The following is a 21,139-nucleotide window of genomic DNA, read 5'->3' as shown; positions in this document are numbered from 1 at the left end:
CCAGTGATGTGCCCTGTCCTTAGAGGTCTAAGCACCAATTCCTAAGGCTCTTGGTTCATGCTCATAGGTTCTTGTAAACTCCTCTCTGCCTTTTCTTCTTTCAGTCTTAGGGTAGTAACTGCTTCTTGCCTAGTCTACCTCACAGCTCCCTTCTTTCTATTTTAGTCATCCAACACCTGTGGTACCAATTTCCTATATTAAGCCCTTTGTGTGTATTTATATATATATAAAGGAAGAAGAAAGGGAAACAAGAAAACCCAAGACAAAGAAGGGGGAAGGAAAATAAACTTTGCCACTTCCCCTTCTTCTTTCTACCTCCTTGGCTAGAGTACCATACAGCTCACAATCTCTTCCCAAATACTCAGCTGGCTCCCAAGGCTGAAGCCTGGGATGGACAGGGAGCCCACGAAACTCTAACCAAACTGGAGGTGGGCAGGGAGAGATGCTCCGACTTACTCTCCTCACAGCTTACTCTCCTCACAGCGCTCCCTCCTCACCCTCTCCTCACCTGACAGGGGAGCCCCTGCGGCCTGGACTCTAGGCAAAGCCGCCACCAGGAACCCCTCTGCCAACCCCCACCCTGCACCCTGGGAAATGCAGTAACTTATTCTCAAAGGCTTTAAACACAGAGATCCTCTCAGCAGCCGTGGGCCTGCCCCTTGTCCCAACCCTGCTACATGGGGGTCCAGCCTCCGAGACTGGCGCTGTCCACCACTGGCAAACACAAAGTTCTTTTGAAAAAAACTGAAACACACACACAACCAAAAAAAGAAAAAAAAAAAACAAGAGAGAGAGAGCACGAACTCTCATGTGGAAGAGATGGAGAGACCAGACCTCTTGAGGAACGAACTAATGACAAACATGGAAAACACAGAAAAAAAAAAAAGCCTGAAAACTCTCCCATCAAACAAGTGTTTTTTTTTTTTCCCTGTTTGTGTCACTCCCCACCTCACCCCATTTTAAGGGTCTCTTTGAACCACCTTGTCTCTGGAAGAATGGCTTTAGTCCTTGCTTGGGTACATGGAGACTGCCAGCCATACAGCCCTGCCCTGGCTATGACCAGCCACAAGCTGGTAATGGGGAGAAGAGCCTGGAGGCTGGGAGAGACCCAGGACAGGTAACATCCCCTCATTCTCAGCTGTGGGTTAGAAAAGTCAGTGTCACTGAAAGTGGCTTGGCCATCTCAGGAGGAAAGGGGTGGACTGGACTGGACAAACAACAAAAAACAAAAAAGCAACAGATATATATATATATATGTTATATATATATATATATATATATTTTTTTTTTCCCCCACACTGTGTGGCTTGTGGGATATTAGTTCTCCCATAAGGGATTGAACCTGGGCCCCCATTGTAAGAGCTCAGAGTCCTAACTACTGGACAACCAGGGAACTCCCAAGTCCTTTGTGTTTTGAAATATCTCAGTGGTTTCTGTTTTCCTGACGAGATGTAGATTGTGTGTGTTTGTATGTCTAACTGTGGAGTGGATACACACGCAACTGGGAGTACCAAACAAAGGCTGGAGGAAACTAGAATGATCTCTGATCTGGTCCAGTAAACTGCTGGCTGCATCAGAGGAGTGTTAGAGGAGGCATTATCTTGACTGAGAAGCTCTTGGAAGAAAATGTCTGATTTCCACGTTATCCACAGTTAGAATATCTCTTAAAGCAGGGAAGTGTAAGGTTTAAAGAGATGCTTTAGATGACATACCTGTTTAAAGAGAATGCAAAAGGCCACACAGAGGAATCAGGTTTTCATATTGTGGTCTCTTTTCACTAAGTCAGGCTGTAAAAGAAACTCATTTACATATTGATCCATTTTACTGGAGATACCAAAATAGTCTGCCCTCATGTGTCCAATCCCTCTCTTACTTTCAGAGAGCTTGGGGTGAAATGGCATGTAAGATTTGTTCCTCCCCCCATCCGAAAATTACTCAGTTTTTCTTTCCACTCAAATGTCATTGAATGCTTTCAACTGTTTTCTAAGGGAACAAATTACCTATTTATTGAAATGAGTTAACTGTAGCTTGCTGACAAACAGTATTTCATTTTCAGGAGCAGCTGTCAGACTTTTAAAACATGAAAAGCCCATCAAAAACATTTTAGAAAGTACAGCCAAAATCTTATAAGTGCCTTTCTAAAATCTGTTCTGCTCAGATGTATTCAAGGTAATTAACTGCTGTAGTAGTTTTTGTATTCTGGGCAGAGGATTTTGGTTCTGTTTTTTGTTTTTGTGTGTGTGTTTTAGAAGTTTTCATGGATATATTCTTAAGTTCAACAAATGTATACTGCATGAAGCAGTGAAGATAAAAATGACCATATTACATTGGAGACCTACGATCTGCCCAAGGGTAATGAAAATTTCTTCCACATTGGGGTGGCATGGAGCACCCTTATTTATCCCTCTCCTTTGCTTATAATTCCCTTTTACCCAGTCCTCCAACCTTATTTTTGGGTAGAGCCCTTTGGGAGCACACCAGATGGAATGATCAAAAGCCCAGGTGGGAGTGAAAGGATCCCTTAATGTTAAGCAGTTTGGAGTAGAAAAAAGCCTAGAATTTCAACTGGCTACCCGTTTTCTGAAATGTATTTCATGTAATCTTGCCGCATAGTTACTCCATGAAAATAGCATTTCTACAGTCACTCACATGAGGGGAATGAGACACATTTTGACCCTCACTTGGAGATTTGGGGCTTCCCAGGTGGCGCTAGTGGTAAAGAACCTGCCTGCCAGTGCAGGAGACATAAGACACATGGGTTCAATCCCTGGGTTGGGAAGAGCTCCTGGGGGAAGGCATGGCAACCCATTCCAGTATTCTTGCCTGGAGAATCTCCATGGACAGAGAAGCCTGGTGGGCTGCAGTCCATGGGGTCACAAAGAGTTGGACACGACTGAGCTGGAACACAGCACAGCAAAGTGACTTAGCACACATGCATACATTTGCAGATTTAGCACATAAGTCATAGGCTAAAGACTCTCAGAAGTCCTTCAGTAAAGGAATCTAACTTTGCAGAAGGAAGGAATTTCCACATTTATGTGACCATGGAGCATCTCATTCCTTTTACATTTTGTATGGTGCAACAATCCAATTATACTTGGAACACATGTTTGGGATATTGTGTATAAATGAAAGAAGGAAGAGGAAGACATTTAAAGGTCCTTCAGTTAGTGAAGCCAAAGGAAGATTAGCTTTATATATAGCCATATCTTAAAAATGGAAGACATCTTAGATCAGTTAGGACTTTCTGTTGAAAGGGCTAAGAAAATGGTTTTGAAGGTTAAAGAGAAAAAGAGAATTTAATATTTCACAATGCTGAAAACCTGAGGGTAGCTGTGGCTTCAGACGTGGCTGAATTCAGGGACTGAGCAGTTTTCCTTCACCTGCAGTGCTACCATTCTGCTCCGTGTTCTTGTATAGTTTCTGCAAGTTCATTGTCTCTGTTTATGGGGGCATGGTAGCTACCGAGTCTCCATCCCTTCATGTTTTCAGCATAGAGCCCCCATGTTTGGTGGAAATAGTAGTGGACCCTTTCAGGATAAATGAATTGAGAGGGAAGGCATTGAGGACTGTTAAAAAGAAACTGAGGATGGTTACTATAATAAGAGGAAATGGATGCTGGGGAAGACACACAATCAAAATGTCAAAATGATAATCTAGTGCATCTTCCTGCCCTGTTTTTTACTGTTCTGACAGGAAGGAAAAACCCTTAGAGCATGCTCTAAAGGTATGTGTGGTTATTTGAGTGACTGGAGAAGGGGAGAAGCTTGGAGTGTTGACCTGATTCTCAGACTGCACTGGAACAGATGGGAAAGATATCCTGGTTAGGAGCAATCACTGGTGAAGTAAAAGGGGAAGCAGAGGCCCTCAGAAGGAAAGAATCTGTTGAACTATTAATGTCCCCTAGATAGTTTGGAAATGTGGTCCTAGTAGTTTGCACTAACAGGAGCTCCCAGAGTCAAGGAAAGAAGAATCTGAAGAAGACACAGAAGGAAAAAGGAAGCCCATGATTGGCCCATTTTGAATATAATTCCTTTGGTTGCCATCCTCAACCCAGTGTCTAATACCTTACAATTCTGCATTGCTTAGAGGGTTACCCTAAGCTCTTCACTTTGACTTGGAAGTGAAAGCTCTTTGTCTTCACTTTGAAGACAAAGCTCTTCACTTTGTCTCTCTCCCTTCCATATCACCAAGAATAAGTCTCTACAAATGATCACAGAGCCCCTGACCTCTGTGGTTTGGATCTAGGAGTCTCCTTATTTTTGGTGACTGGTGTGAGATGGGATGTGAATTATTATTTATTGTAAACAGGGAAGATACTTTCCTTGCCATTCAAGGTGGTATTTGAGTGATTTCCCTCCCTCTATTCACATCAGTACTTGGTATGTATTAAAGTTCAATGAATGCTCCTTTGAATTTTGATGCTTTTGGGAATTGTTGCCCAAAGAACCTTGTTGGCCAGTCTATAAACTGGCTCCTCCCAATCTTACCAGTCAGAACTTACACTTTATGCTCCATCAATGCAACCCTTTGAAGTTCTCCAAGCATTCCTATGCTGTATACCACTGTCTTGGGTTTGGTTCCCTGGAAACAGCCTGAGATGCGGATTCTTGTGCCAGTATTTACTGAGGAAGTGCTTTCAGGAGAAACCTGGAATGGAACAAGGGAAGCACAATAGGGCAGGGAAGGTGGCCAGGCCAAGATGTGGGTTCAGCTGGTCCTATAGGGAGCTTTTGGAGCATGAATTATACCACAAAGCTTTCCTACCCTGAGGTAAGGGGACTGGCCATATCAGTGTATTATTGGTGGTGGGCCACTTTTGGAAAGGGGAGTAACTTAGGCATTTCCAGGCAAGTTCTTTCCCATAGGTTGAGAACAATTCTCAGAAGAATGCAACTGGGAGCTCTTAATAACCCATCCTCAGAGCAGCTGGGAGATCTACTACAATCATTCCAAGTGTTTGCTTACACAATTCACTCCATGAAAAAGCAGCAGCCCCTCCTCCTGTGTTACTGCCTGAAAAGTTGCTCTAATATAGTAGTTTTCAAACCTTACCTATTACATCAGATTCACCTTCTTAAGATTCAGATTGCTGACTCCCACCTTCAGAGATTCTGAGTCAGTCACTCTGGTGTGGAGCCCAATAATGAATAATTCTAACAAGTTCTCAGATGACCTTGATGCTGCTGCTATGAAGTCTACACTTTTTGAGGATCAGTGGCTTAATAAACTCCTTATATCCTTTATAACTCAACTGAGCAGTCATCTCCTTTAGGAAACCTACCTATTCACTCATATCCTCATCACCCTTCCCCTTCTTGGATTAGTACCCTTTTCCCTTCACTAACACTCTATGCACTTATTATACTGCTTTGGAATTATACTTGGGAGAGTCTTTGCTCCAGGTGGTAGGCAGAGGGATATGAGGAGTCCATGAGTAGAGTTAAAGGTGATACATGTTTAGACCTTTCAAGGAAAAGCTTTGAATGAATTTACCATAAAAATAAATTCTGTCTTGTTACCTTGCAAATCCTTGAGGACAGCACTCTATCTTATTCATCCTATTACTCCTGGCCCTTAGAACCTCACCTGATGCCTTGTAGGAGTTCCAATACAGGTTTGCTGAATTAAACAATATCAATCTTGTTTAGGATTGGTATCATGGAAAAATAAGTTGAACTTACCTAAGCTAAATACATACATAAATTAAAATATGTTTAACTTACCTATGGGAAAACATGTCAACCTAGAGTAAACTTTTTGAAACTAATTTGTTTTCCAGTTGAAGGTTGCCTTCTCTAGTATGCTATGTCTGTTCCTAAACATACAGAGAAAGACATTAACCTGACTTTTTGTACACAAAAGAGTCACTTCCAAAAATAAGCACTGTTTCTTGACCAACACTTACTTAATTCATCAACCTGTAATTTGCTTTTGGAAAAATCATCTCATAAAATGATGATGACTTGAGGTTTAAGAAATCTGGCGCAGAGCTAGAAAAGAAGTAAACTTTGTGGCAACATTGCAAAGAACAAAATGCAAACTGCAGTTAGTGTTGGTAGCTGTTAAATGCAAGCATTCACTGTAGCAGACAGTCTTTCTTTAGAAAATACAGGCCAATGACAGAAGATAACAAATAGACACCCTTCTCTCCAGAAGAAACATAATAATTGGGGGGAAAATTAGCGAAAGGTGACTTTGGAAGAGTGTCTGGAGAGTATATAATGTAATGACTGTTCAGGTGTATATTCATCAAAGCTGTTGACATGGTTCTCTTATTAGCTAATATGTAAAATGTTGTTTTAAGGAAATGGTGCCTCTGTAAAATACCAGAGGCAAGAGGGTCTGGAGTAGCTGCCATTAAACCTCTTTGCTAATTGGACACACCAGCTACTGCTATCACATTAATCTGCGGCCTTACCTGACAGGCTAAACAGTCTGAGCTAAGAGAACATTTAGAATTAATGTGTTTACTTTAAGAAACAAAGTCTGATTCAATTAGCATTCAAAATCATAGAGGCTACAGAATTAAATGTTGGAGGCTTTTCTTTCTTTCTTTTTCTATTTGATAGTCCAGTGTTTACAGAACTTACATTAATGATGAAGTGATGTAATTTTTTTTGTCTTGGAGGCTGAAAGCATAAAAAAATTGGATTAAAATTATGAAGCTACTCTGACATGATATATTAAAGAGCTCTGAATGATGCCCAGGGATGGAGGAGAGAAGAAAAACACTTGAGTAAGTAAACAGAGTTTATGAGACTTGTTTATGCCAGGAAAGCAGGATGAATATTTCTGACTAAAAGTTAATTAACTATTTTGCCTCAGCGAGCCAATTTGTCGTCCTAAACTTTGATTCATTAACTGCAAACTGAGAGAGTTGCTTGTTCCTTGGTGTACTCATATACTGCATTTGTGTTAAATGGTGCCATGAGATATTGCCTGCTCTATCCAATTGAAACTAACGGAAAAGGCTATTATACTGAAAGTAAGACTTTTTAAGTAGCAGTAAGTAGATGGGTATTCTTTCAGAGCTATGCCCCAAAACTATATAGCTTAATTGCAAAGCTAATCAGCCCTTATCAAGTAAAATGAGGGTATACCAGGATTTTTGAATCTGTACATTAAATGGGGCATGAAAGTTGCCCAGTTGGGGATTCTATAGTCTTAAGTCTTGTGAACTTACCAGCAGTACTGCTTCAGTTTTTGCCACTTGGAGACTATAATTTAGAAAAAAGTCTGTTGTGAGGAGAAAATAAATCTCCATTTGTCAAGACATTGGCTTTGTTTCTAATAATGATATGTTTTGTGAAAGTCGGTTTGCTATGTATAAAGGACCTTTGAGCTTATGACTGGGTTAATGAAAAGATAAACATTTAGGAGAAAAAAACCCTGGCCATACTCCTAGGATAGTGATCTTTCAAGTTTTAATCACAGTTGCATCCCAGGTGATGCAGTGGTAAAGAATCTGCGTGCCAACGCAGGAGAGGCAAGAGACAGGGGTTCGGTCCCTGGGTTGGGAAGGCCCCCTGGAGTAGGAAATGGCAACCTGCTCCAGTGTTCTTGCCTGGAAAATTCCATGGACAGAGGAGCCTGGGGGGTTACAGTCCATAGGTTCGCAAAGAGTCAGATATGACTGAGCCACTGAGCACAACTGTTGCAGGAAGGGGGACCCCTTCCAGGGCCTGAAACTGGGCTCTTGTCTAACACTTGGAAATGAATTGTCTGAGGAGACACATATGCTGACAAAGCAAGAGATTTTCTTGGGAAAGGGCACCCGGGTGGAGAGCAGGAGGGTAAGGGAACCCAGGAGAACTGCTCTGCCGTGTGGCTTGCAGTCTTGGGTTTTATGGTGATGGGATTAGTTTCCAGGTGGTCTTTGGCCAATCATTCTAATTCAAAGTCTTTCCTGGTGGCACACGCATCGCTCAGTCAAGGTGGATGCTAGCGAGAGGGATGCTGGGAAGTGGACGGACACGCAACGTCTCCTTTCGACCTTTCCCAAACTCTTCCGGTTGGTGGTGGCTTATTAGTTCCGTATTCCTTATCAGGATCTCCTGTCATAAAACAACTCATGCAAATGGCTACTATGGTGCCTGGCCAGGGTGGGTGGTTTCAATCAGTGTGCTTCCCCTAACACAACCACACACACACACACACACACACACTCTCTCTCTCTCTCTCTCTCTCTCACACACACACACAACTAACTATATCATAGGACATACTTGAGAATATTTGTGAAAATTCATGTAATTTAGGTAAATTGGATCTGTAAATCTTAATCCAAGTAGAAGTAGTGGAAATGTTGTTCTTTACAAGAAGTGGTTGCTTTTCTCCACAGTAAAGCATATGGACTTTCTGTCTTACACTGCATCTCTGTCCCTAGTGTGGAGACAGAGAACATTCTGCCCATCTCTGTGAGAAGCCTTTTACTGCATGCAGATTTTAAAGCCCCTTGAACATGGACTAGACCATAAATTCCAAGAAAGTAAGGGCTTTATATGTAAATAGCTGCATACCCAGTTTCTGGAATAATGTTTATGGAATGAATAAAGTAATGAATGAGTGAATGACAAAATGAATGAAGGCTTCAGGGCATTTTAAATATCCTGAGGAGATTATAATGTTGTTTTGGTAAAATGAATAATGAGTTAATCTGGGTTTCCCCAGGGGTTTGAATATTGGGTGCTTGGAAAGTAAGTAAGTGAGTAAGCATGGAGTGTGTGAAATCTTTGTTCTAGTTACTGTGTAACTTTTGGCAAGCTATTTAATCTCTCTAAATCTTAATTTCATCATTCACAAATTAGGGTTAATAATGATAATATCTTTCTCATAGGTTTACTGAAGCAATATTTCATTGAGAAATGAAAAAGTTATTGTTTGTCAAGTGCTTTGCAGAGTTCCTGCTACTTAGCTGCAATTTATGAAGAATTTATGAAGATGCCATGTGCTATGAGGTTATTAATCCAAATGTGGAGATTGTCCCAGCAGAGAGTCAGAAAATGTCAGTATTTGCAGTTGAGGCTCTGTAAAGACAATGGACATTTGGGTTACTTCCACCTGTTGGTTGTTCTGAATAATTCTGCAATGAATGTAGGTGCAGAAACATCTCTTGGAGATCCTGTCCAAGCAGCTGTTTATTCAGTGTTCCTGGTGATTAAATCAAAACCAGATGGAATGGAGCTACTAACATGAGAAAGTAGTTATTGCTTGCTTTGATCTAGCAAATTATTTCTTATTCATTAGAAAGTATGTAAGGCTTCACTGCAAAGATTTGGATGATCCTTAATGTGGATGTTTGTTACGCAGAAATGCAGGCTCTTCATTTCTCTCGGCACCCTCTCCCATTTTCTTGCATCTTAGCTATTATTTTAATGCTTCTGAAGTTTCTGTCTTGTGTTCCCCCTTTTCCTAGGGTTTGATCTTTTCTTCTGTATCGGACAAGTCCACAGCATCCTCTTATATCTTTGAATTTTCCCTGTGTGTATCTGAGGGCTAGGCATTCACTCCAGTATCTGTTTGTGCTGGGTTTCTTTTATTCATTTTATTTATTTATTTATTTATTTTTTGGCCATGCCACCTGGCATGTGGGATCCTAGTTCCCCAACCAAGGATCAAACCTGTGCACCCTGAATTGGAAGCGCGGAGTCTTAACCATCCGACCACCAGAGAAGTTCCCTGTGTGTGCTGCTTTGAGCCTCAAGTGTGGAGATAAGAAGGAAGAAAATAGGAGTGATCAGCAGTCTGTTTGCAGTAGGTTTTTGGATCTTCAGCTGTACTCAGAGAATGAATGAATGATTCTGTGAATGGCTCCATGACATCTTGTGTTGTTGGGTTTCTGTTGAACTGTAAATTTGTTGGTCTGTGTTTGAGCAGTACTGCAAAGGACTGTTCATTAAGTGGAGACTTAGAATTCAAGTTGGTGTGCATATCCTTGTTCTGATTTCATATAGGACCTGATGGCAGCAGCATAAGGCTATCCATGTGCAGTGAGGATTAGGAGTTTCAGCTATAGCAGAGAGGATGCTGCAGGGCCAGTGATGAAGGCAATGGAAGCCAGCTTGGCAGGGAGGTTCAGTGGGGTGCCCCTGAGCCATCACTACTTAAGGTGAAAGTACATAATAAAAGGCAGCAGAGATCAAGCTATAGCAGAGAGGATGCTGCAGGGCCAGTGATAAAGGCAATGGAAGCCAGCTTGGCAGGGAGGTTCAGTGGGGTGCCCCTGAGCCATCACTACTTAAGGTGAAAGTACATAATAAAAGGCAGCAGAGATCAAGAAAAAAGGGTTATAGATCAGGGCAAATGGGTGTGTTCAGAGAGAGATCAAGACTAGGCAAGCTATTTGGACATCAGAAATGGGACCAAAGCAAAAAAAATTAAGGCATTTACAGAGCTCTTGGATTAATAATATTAATTGTACTAGTAAGAGTTACATTTATTGCCTACTTAATCTGTGCCAGGCAATGTTAGGTACTTTAATGCATTGTGTTATTTAGTTCTTCCTGCAGTTCTATGAGGTAAGTTCTATTATTACCTTAATTTTACAAATGAGGAAACTAAGTCTCAGAGAGATTAAGGATACAATTAGTAAATGAATGAGTTGGTTGTCAGACTCAGCACTGCTTTCTGGTTGTGAGCAGATATGAACTGGACTGAGGGAACAAGGAGTAAGTACAGTGTCACTTATCTCACTGTACTGTGCCTTGTAATGAATTTTATGGTGAGTAGCAGGTATCATTTGTCATTTGATTACAATTCAGTCAATGGTTTTGCTTGAATAAATGATATTTCAACTTAGTCTCCCTCAAATTCAGTAGTTATTTCTACATAATCAAACAAAAAAAGGATGTCGAAGTAGAAACTTCAAGTTTTGAATTCTTGAGGGACTCTGTTTCCAAAATACTCTATCCTCCTCAAATGCATTTCCAAACATACCACAATTATCTTAAATTCTTGTTCAAAGATATTGTCACTGTGGAGAGAGGTATTAGCATTAACTGATGCATGTTTTAAGAGTTAGAAACGTCTGGCTTCCAATCTAGATTTTCTGTTTTAATTTTTCAGTCATATATCTGGTATTAAATTTTTGAAGAAAGAGATATTGGGACAGTGATCTGAGACTCTGAAACTTGAGAAAGAATCTCGCTTTGAGAGGAGGAATGGCAAGATTGCAAATGTGAAAGAGTGAGGATTGGGTGGGATGGGAAGAATGTTGGATTGGGTGCCAAAGGATTTAGGTTTATGTCTGATCTCTGCTGACTCCAAACCTGAAACTGAGCATGGTAATGTTGCATTTTCAGAGTCACCCTGTAGTTCAAATGCAATAGTGTTATATGAGTGTCCTTTGTAAAATATAAATTTAGTAAAGCAAATAGTAGGCATGCATTGTTACAACTAAGTTTCTAAAGCTTAATTTTTTACTTTCAATGATGGTTCTAGGATTGATTTGGAGAGTCAAGATAAATTCCCAGAACAACTAAGCATAGGTTGAAATGGGGATTGTTCATTTGGTGAGATACTTGGTGAAGATGAGACAAGATATTAGACCTTCTCTTAGAGATGACTTAATTTCAAATTTACCTACATTCAATTTGAGTGGCTGGAGCTTCTAGTTTCAGAAGTGACTTCTAAGACCCACGAGAGGGAGCTCATGCACTTCTGAGGCTCTGCTGGTTAGCTTTCCAATATCTTATTCAAAACAGGCAGTTGTTGGGGAGGTGAGGTGTGATGGAGAAAATGATCATGAGGAATGAACTCCTTCAAGAAAAATTATTGGGAGATGCAAACTTAATTTCTTTACTGTGTTTGAAAGCTATTGAGAAAATTCTGGCCAGAATTCTTTTAACTGTCTCCCTTAAAGGAGAAAGAACTGCTACTACCATTTTAAATTAATTTCTCTGGCTTAACACCCATTCCAAATATTCTCTTCTTGCAAAAGAGCACTGAGAGATGATGATCCAGCAGGAATGATGTCCAATTCCACTTAGCCCAGGCAGCATTGGGAGGCAACCAGGAATATCATAGTTTTGGCATTTGTGATCACAGCCTGTTTCAGTTAAATATTCAGGGAGAAAGGAGTCTATGCCCACAAATTTAAACAAATGTTGATTGTCTTAAGTACTTTTATAAAGGCTGTCATAGACTGGGAAAGGATGAATGAGTGTGTGTGTGTATGTGTGTGTGGGGGGGTGGGGATGGGGTGTGTGTGTGTGTGTGTGTGTGTGTGTGTGTGTGATGAGGGGATGGGATGGAAGGCAGCATGGACACATCCTCAGTTTTGGTATTTTTCATTTTATGATGTGGCACACTTCTCAGAGTTACAAAACATGATCAAAGGAGAGACATCTAAAAGGCACTAAACCCTCTGCTTGTGAAGAAACACTGCCAATGAAAGATGAGTTTTTGGCTCATCCATATCTTGTTATAAATGTTACATTATAATGGAAAAGTAGGCTCAATAATATATTCAGTCAATGTATTATAAGCATTAATCATTATATTGAATGCTTATTTTCCACATAAGCTTTGTGTAAACTGAATTGGTATACATGAAATGGAATTTTATACTACAATCTTATAATAAAATTAGAAATGTATTTTGCTGTATACATTTTTTGACCCAATACCTAATAACATTACTAAGGCAGTAAATCTTTTAAAATGTTTGTTAAAGGAAAATAATGACTGTTTTGACCAATAATTAACAAGAAAATATTTTACTATCCATTAGTAAATCAGTAATGAAACAAACCACAAAATACCAATTCACAGGATTAAAGTTTAAATTGAATGAGCTGCAATGAGGTCAAGCTGTTACCAGGAAAGGTCAACTGGCCATCTCCCAAAGGGTCTACATAGGGACATATTCATTGTCTGCAAAATCAGAAACTAGTTTGGGCAACCCTTTTGAAGTGAATCCACTTTGCAAGGATTAACTAATGCATGAATTAAAAAACAATGGGAAATGTAACTTGCAATTGGAATCATCATGATCAGAGAATTATTTTCTAATAGGAAAAGCTCCAAGGGAAGTCACATTTAATTAGAAGCTTGATTTGTGTAAAATTAGCATAGAAAGTCTGATTTAAAATAGTTTGAGGGTTTTTTTTCCTTAGGTAAGCTGTTTGTCACCATTCCCTATTGCAGGGATAGTTTTTCCAAAGGCATAAAAATATTAAATATCCCGGGAGCCAACATCCTTTTCTCTGGACTCTGTTCAGATGGTGAATGAGGCCTAGCTCTGTCCCTCATGGGATTTCCAGTCTAGAAACGTATGATGAATTGTCTAAAATATAAAATAATATCTTAATTGACTTACTAATAACATTTATATCAGAACTTTTCCATCATCCAGAAGTCCTACCATGACCCCTCTAATCACTAATACCCCTTTTTCCCCAAAGGTATCCATTGTCACCAAAGGTAAGTTTTGCTATTTTCTGAAAATTATATAAATGGAATCATAGAGTAATAATTATTTTCTTCTGTCTTCTTTGACTTAAGACTATGTGTTAGGTTCATTGATAATGTTGCATATAGTTTTAGCTCATTTGTTTTAATTGCTGTATAGTATTCTACTGTATGACTATATAAAAAAAAATCTCTAGGCTAGTATACTAGATCAGGAGTCAGTAGAATTTTTCTGTAATTAGTAAGATACTAATTATTTTAGGCTGTGTGGGCTGTATGGCTTTTGTTGCAACTATTCATCTTTGATATTATATCATTACAGTAGTCATAGACAATGTGTAAATGATAGCCGTGGCTATGTTCCAATAACGTACCAAATGAATGACAGGTTGGATTTGGCTGTGGATCTCCCTTGAATATTTGGATTGTTTTCAGGTTGGTGTTACCATGAAGGAACCTGTGTAATTTCTTGTACGTGTCTTTTGGTGTTTGCATGTAGGTGATTCCCTTTGATATGCAGCAAGCAGTAAATTACTTTGTTCAGCTTTGGTAGATGCTGCCAACTTTTCCAAAGTGATTTTCTAAACAGCCTAAGTGCTCCATGTTTTCATCAACATGTGAAATTTTCATTTGCTGAAAATTTAGCCCTTTTGGTGGGTGTGTGGTATCATTTCGCTAATGTAAGCCTTTTCTGATATGTCAACTGAGAAAGCCAGTGAATTCTGTCATATGAATGTATACATTCCACTGATTATTCTCTGGGTTTATTTTATTTTATGCAAATGATTACCTGGAATTAAATAAAAATCAGAATATTTAAGTGTTGCAGTTCAAAACAAAAATATAAAAATACTGAAATTTGGCTTAGCTTTGAGAACAGTGGAGAGAGGGGATATATGTATACATATAGCTGATTCACTTCCTTGTATAGCAGAAACTCATGAACATTGTAAAGCAATTATACCCCAATAAAAACAATAGGAACAACAAATTAAATGGAAGAATAAAGAGCTTTTGAAGTGCTTTTACCTGAGAAACTTTTAGGTTTCAGAGCAGAGAGTTTAAGATTAAGAATTAGTTCTAGATTTATAACAGTTAGTATCAAATAGGTTATGAGGCTTATAAACCATATGAGCTTGAATAAGTTACTTTAAAGCATTATTGTAAAGTAAAATTAATAATATCTGTACCATAATTTCCACATGAATTTTGTGAGTATAAAGTATGATTTTATTTGTAATAATGTAAGATATTCAGAGAGAATTAAACTTCATTAAAGTTTCTTTATCCACTCAGGATACCAAATCTTAACTGTCAGGAATCTCCCAAAGTATACATTCATCTGTAAAAATAGTTGAAGAAATTCTTTAACTCAAAAACCCTCTGAAGATAACAAAAGGGTCAATTTGGCTAAGAAAAGTATGATATTGTGATTTATAATAAGAAATATAGATTTGAATCTTATCCCCTTTTCTGACACAGAGCTCCTAAAATCCTTGGAATTTCCTGAGAGGACCAATAAATGAGACTTTTGTTATGTGTTAGTAAGGTGACTTTGGGACTCCATCTAAGAGTGGGGACTGATGGATGGGAAAACCAACCATGCAATTAGATGATTGGAACTTTCAGCCCCACTCCAAACCTCTGAGAGGCAGAAAGACTGGTGGTTGAATCAATCACCAATGACCAATGGGTTAATCAGTCACAAGCCTCTATTAAAAAAACCAAAAGCAGGGGGTTTGGAGATCTTCCTGCTTGGTGAACACAGCGAGATTATGTGAGACTGGAGAGCTTGGAGAGGGCATGGAATCTCCTTGCCCCTTCTCTATACTCGCCCTATGCCTCTCTCCCATCTGGTTGTTCCAGAATTATATATCCTTTTACAACAAACTTATGATGCTGGGTCAATGGGTTTCCTGAGTTCTATGAGCTACTCTAACAAATTCATCAAACTCAAAGAGGAGGTCACGGGGACCTCTGATTGATAGCCAGTCAGTCAGAAACACAGTTAATAATCTGGGCTTGTGATTGACATCTGCAGTTTTGAACAGGGGGCATTCTTGTAGGACTGAACCCTAAGTTTTCGAATCTGACACTGTCTCAGGATAGACAGTGTCCAAATTGAGTTGAATTGTAGGATCCCTAGCTGGTGTCAGAAAATTGCTTGTTGTTGGTGTGACTATCCTGTCCCCCCACATCCTACACACATTGGAATTGGTCTCAGAATACCAAAAAAGAAAACCATACTGTATAATGGGAACTACATGTGTGACACCATTAGCTTATACATAGATACGCTATCCTACTGTGAAGTGGAGTTTTGGCATTTTTTAGCTCTTACTCACAAAGCAAAAAAGCTGGACAGAAACTTCAGTTATTGAGATTAAGGAAGTGTTTCTCTTTTGGTTTGGGTTTACCTCTTCCTCAGTCCGGTTCACTCCCTCAGTCATGTCTGACTTTTTAAACCCCATGGACAGCAGCAGACCAGGCTTCCCTGTCCATCATCAACTCTTGGAGCTTGCTCAAACTCATGTCTATTGAGTCGATGATGGCATCCAACTATCTCATCCTCTGTCGTCCCCTTCTCCTCCTGCCTTCAATCTTTCCCAGCATCAGGGTCTTTTCCAAAGAGTCAGTTGTTCGCATCAGATGGTCAAAGTATTGACACTTCAGCTTCAGCATCAGTCCTTCCAATGAATATTCAGGACTGATTTCCTATAGGATGGACTGGTTTGATCTCCTTGCAGTCCAAGGGACTCTCAAGAGTCTTCTCCAACACCACAGTTCAAAAGCATCAATATTCAACACTCAGCTTTTCTTTATGGCCCAACTCTCACATCCATGTGACTACTGGAAAAAACCATAGCTTTGACTAGATGGACCTTTGTCAACAATGTAATGTCTCTACTATTTAATAGGCTATCTAGGTTGGTCCTAGTTTTTCTTTCAAGGAGCAAGCATCTTTTAATTTCATGGCTGCAGTCACTATCTGCAGTGATTTTGGAGCCCCCCAAAATAAAGTCTGTCTCTGCTTTCACTGTTCCCCATCTATTTGCCATGAAGTGATAAGACCAGATGCCATGATCTTAGTTTTTTGAATGTTGAGTTTTAAGCCAGCTTTTTCAATCTCTTCTTTCACTTTCATTAAGATGCATATTTTCCTGGGTGCTAGTAATTCTTTTCTGTTTTCTAATTTTATTTGAATATGATAGCTCTGCCTCATTGAATATTCTTTGCAGATATTTTTAAGAGTCTGCTAATGTTATAGTCTTGGAAGGACTGATGCTGAAGCTGAAACTCCAGTACTTTGGCCACCTCATGTGAAGAGTTGACTCATTGGAAAAGACCCTGATGCTGGGAGGGATTGGGAGCAGGAGGAGAAGGGGACGACAGAGGATGAGATGGTTAGATGGCATCACTGACTCAATGGACATGAGTTTGAGTGGACTCCAGGAGTTGGTGATGGACAGGAAGGCCTGGCGTGCTGCAATTCATGGGGTCGCAAAGAGTCGGACACGACTGAGTGACTGACCTGAACTGAACTGAACTGAATGTTATAGTCTGAAGTTCAGATCTTTAGTTTTGATGAAGGTGTGGTTTTTCCATTAAGTTCTGCGTATTGACTGACTATGATTTTTAACAGGGGATGTCATTCTTTCCCTTAATTTTTTTTGTTTTTGTTGGCTGTCCCACTTCAGTGGTTGGAAAGTCTACATAGCTTATGTCTTTCAGCAAGAAAAATAGCATCTTGTTTATGGACCAACCTGATAATTTATCTCCCATCAGGAGAAAAAATGGATGCCATACTATTTTGCAAAAGTTTATTAAACATCCATGGCTCAGAGTATGTTTTTTTGACCGTTTCATTCCTAATAGTGGCTATCCTCCAAAAAATAGTTTTTAAACTGTAAAGTTCTCAGTTCAGTTCAGTTCAGTTGCTCAGTCATGTCCAACTCTTTGTGACCCCATTGACTGCAGCATGCCAGGCCTCCCTGTCCATCACCAACTCCTGGAGTCTACCCAAACTCATGTCCATTGAGTCAGTGATGCCATCCAACCATCTCATCCTGTGTCGTCCCCTTCTCCTTGTACCTTCAATCTTTCCCAGCATCACGGTCTTTTCCGAGTCAGTTCTTTGCATCAGGTGGCCAAAGTATTGGGGTTTCAGCTTCAACATCAGTCCTTCCAATGAACACCCAGGACTGATCTCCTTTAGGATGGAATGGTTGGATCTCCTTGCAGTCTAAGGGACTCTCAGGAGTCTTCTCCAACACCACAGTTCAAAACCACCAATTCTTCAGCACTCAACTTTCTTTACAGTCCAACTCTCACATCCATACATGACCACTGGAAACACCATAGCCTTGACTAGACGGACCTTTGTTGTCAAAGTAATGTCTCTGCTTTTTAATATGCTGTCTAGGTTGGTCATAACTTTCCTTCCAAGGAGTAAGCATATTTTATTTCATGGCTGCACTCACCATCTGCAGTGATTTTGAAGCCCCCCCAAATAAAGTCTGCCAGTTTCCACTGTTTCCCCATCTATTTCCCATGAAGTGATGGGACCAGATGCCATGATCTTAGTTTTCTGAGTTGAGTTTTAACCCACTTTTTCACTCTCCACTTTCACTTTCATCAAGAGGCTCCTTAGTTCTTCTTCACATTCTGCCATAAGGATGGTGTCATGTGCATATCTGAGGTTCTTGATATTTCTCCTGAAAATTTTGATACCAGCTTGTGCTTCATCCAGCCCACCATTTCTCATGATGTACTCTGAATATAAGTTAAATAAGCAGGGTGACAATATACAGCCTTGATGTACTCCTTTTCCTATTTGGAACCAGTCTGTTGTTCCATGTCTAGTTCAAACTGTTGCTTCCTGACCTGCATACAGATTTCACAAGAGGCAGGTCAGGTGGTCTGGTATTCCCATCTCTTTCAGAATTTTCCACAGTTTATTGTGATCCACACAGTCAAAGGCTTTGGCATAGTCAATAAAGCAAAAATACATGTTTTTCTGGAACTCTCTTGCTTCTTTGATGATCCAGAAGATGTTGGCAATTTGATCTCTGGTTCCTCTGCCTTTTCTAAAAGTTCACGGTTCATGTATTGTTGAAGCCTGGCTTGGAGAATTTTGAGCATTACTTTACTAGTGTGTGAGATGAATGCAATTGTGTGGTAGTTTGAGCATTCTTTGGCATTGCCTTTCTTTGGGATTGGAATGAAAACTGAACTTTTCCAGTCCTGTGGCCACTGCTGAATTTTCCAAATTTGCTGGCATATTGAGTGCAACACTTTCACAGCATCATCTTTTAGGATTTGAAATAGTTCAATTGGAATTCCATCACCTCCACTAGCATTGTTCATATTGCACAAAGGCACAGCTGACTTTGCATTCTTCGATATCAGGCTCTAGGTGAGTGATCACACCATTGTGGTTATCTGGGTCATGAAGATCTTTTTTGTACAGTTCTTCTGTGTATTCTTGCCACCTCTTCTTAATATCTTCTGCTTCTATTAGGTCCATACCATTTCTGTCCTTTATTGAGCCCATCTTTGCATGCAGTGTTCCCTTGGTATCTCTCATTTTCTTGAAGGGATAGCTAGTCCTTCCCCTTCTATTGTTTTTCTCTTTCTTTGCATTGATCTCTGAGGAAGGCTTTCTTATCTCTCCTTGCTATTCCTTGGAACTCTCCATTTGAATGTGTATATCTTTCCTTTTCTCTATTTTTCTGCTTCTCTTTCTTCACAGCTATTTGTAAGGCCTCCTCAGACAGCCATTTTGCTTTTTTGCATTTCTTTTTCTTGGGGATGATCTTGATCCCTGTCTCCTGTACAATGTCAGGAACCTCTGTCCATAGTTCATCAGGCACTCTGTCTGTTAGATCTAGTCCCTTAAATCTATTTTTCACTTCTATTATATAATCAATATGGGATTTGATTTAGGTCATACCTGATTGATCTAGTGGTTTTCCCTACTTTCTTCAATTTAAGTTAAAGGGCTAGATAAATATTAATTTTTAATGTTAATTGTATTGAATCTTGAAAGATAATTTCTTTTCTCTCTTGCTCCTTGAAATTCTTTTTTCTTCCTACAAAAGCAAGGGAGAAAATCATGATGAATCCTAGACACACAAGAAGAAAGAAATTTCTGGTCTATTTTTAGTATTTCCATATTTTCCAAAGTGAGCACCATAAACTAAACCTATCTCCCAGAGTTTCTTTTTCCTAACAGCTTTATCAAGATATCCCTGGTATACAAAAAAAGGACATATTTTATGTATATAATTTGATAGGTTTTTTGGATACACATACACCTGTGAAACCGTAATCACAGTCTTTCTTTCCTTGTATCTACTAATTCTCAGTCCTTGGAATACAAAGAATTTCGAGCTTCAAGCTTTCTAATCTTGTTCTTGCTTTTAATCTCATTTTTGATGAAGCATTCTAAATTTTTACAATGAGGGAAAAGGCTCCAAAAGCTCTGGACATAAAGTCTAACTCTGTCTCAATATATACAATTTTCTTTTCCCCTCCATACCTAGTGAAATTCACACTCAGGATATGCTCTAATTAGTTTCACTTTTAGGAGTCTAACATGGGATCATCAAAGTAACAAGTCTCAACTGCACAACTTGACATCTCATTAACACATGCATTACAACATATGGTGCTTACGTTACTTGAGTTAATGTAGGTGTCAGGGAGGTGGTGGAGGTGAGGGAGAGTCAAATTTTCCTGGCATTTGACATGTTACTGTAAGGAAAATATTAGTCACATTTTCTGAGCACAGTAGATGATCATGAATGTAATAGAATCTTCAGGTCCAGCAATTTAAATAAGTTACTGTGTATATGCTTCTGATATTTAAGTGAAAACATGCCTAATGCCAATATAATAGAGCAGAATATAATTTGATGGAGAGTTGCCATGTTTTGGCTTATTTATTACAAAGGAGATCTAATCAAGTTCATTACCTGAAGATCTAGATATAGTTTTTATACTTGAAATTCTTTTTCTATAGTTTCTGTAAAAAACTCAAGTTCTTTCTTCATGACTTAGATTTGGATATTCTGACAAATCACCACCTACAGTTTAAACAAGTTTATTGAACAGACTGTATGTTTATTTAATTTGAGATATGCCTTTTTTTTAGGAAGAAGAACTGGAAACTCTGGTATAGCTAGTTTTAAAAATTAGGCTTATGACATTTAAAAATCTAAATGTTAAATTGCTTTTACTTTAGCTATTCACAAATATTTTTTAGTTAGTCTACATGATAAGAACTTCATTGAACACTGTAAGGCTGAGGTGACCAGATGGTAGAATTATAGGATTTGGAGCTCAGGGGGACTCAGGGGTCATTTAATCCAACATCTTAACTTTACAGAGGTGAAAACTAAGCCTCGTAGCTACGGCTTATATTTTTTAAACAGCAATTTCTTTCTTTACAAAATAAGAGAGCTTTAGACAGACAAATGAGTCTATGATGAATGAATGTAGACAACCAATTCAGTTATGACAGTGTATTTAATATTCTAAACAAATGAAAGACGAACCCATGGGAAGAGTTATGATACAGAATGCATTAAGGCCTGATGTCATAAGTCATGCAATAACATTGCTGTAGGTAGTGATTCTCAATTCCCAGAGCAAGAAGTATCATTTTTTAAGTAAGTATAATTGGTTTTCATACTGAGATCTAGGATTTCAAGGTATATATTCT

The 21,139-nt window shown here is 39.2% G+C and overlaps 1 long non-coding RNA gene across 4 annotated transcripts in view; it reads left to right on the top strand.

Moving 5' to 3' along the window:
• The window catches only part of LOC133048719 (uncharacterized), a 108,669-nt gene that overhangs the window by 35,192 nt on the left and 52,338 nt on the right, over nucleotides 1-21,139 (top strand). For 2 of the 4 annotated variants that reach the window (XR_009691115.1, XR_009691113.1), the window contains exon 4: nucleotides 6,632-6,739. The exons of the other annotated variants lie outside the window; for them this stretch is intronic. This is a non-coding gene — a long non-coding RNA (uncharacterized LOC133048719). The remainder of the gene's footprint in view (nucleotides 1-6,631; nucleotides 6,740-21,139) is intronic. 4 annotated transcript variants of the gene reach the window in all.

This window comes from Dama dama, chromosome 29 (assembly GCF_033118175.1).
Source record: "Dama dama isolate Ldn47 chromosome 29, ASM3311817v1, whole genome shotgun sequence".
NCBI lineage: Eukaryota > Metazoa > Chordata > Mammalia > Artiodactyla > Cervidae > Dama > Dama dama.
Note: the sequence above shows the minus strand (reverse complement) of the source record. Positions and strands in the feature narration are given on the sequence as shown.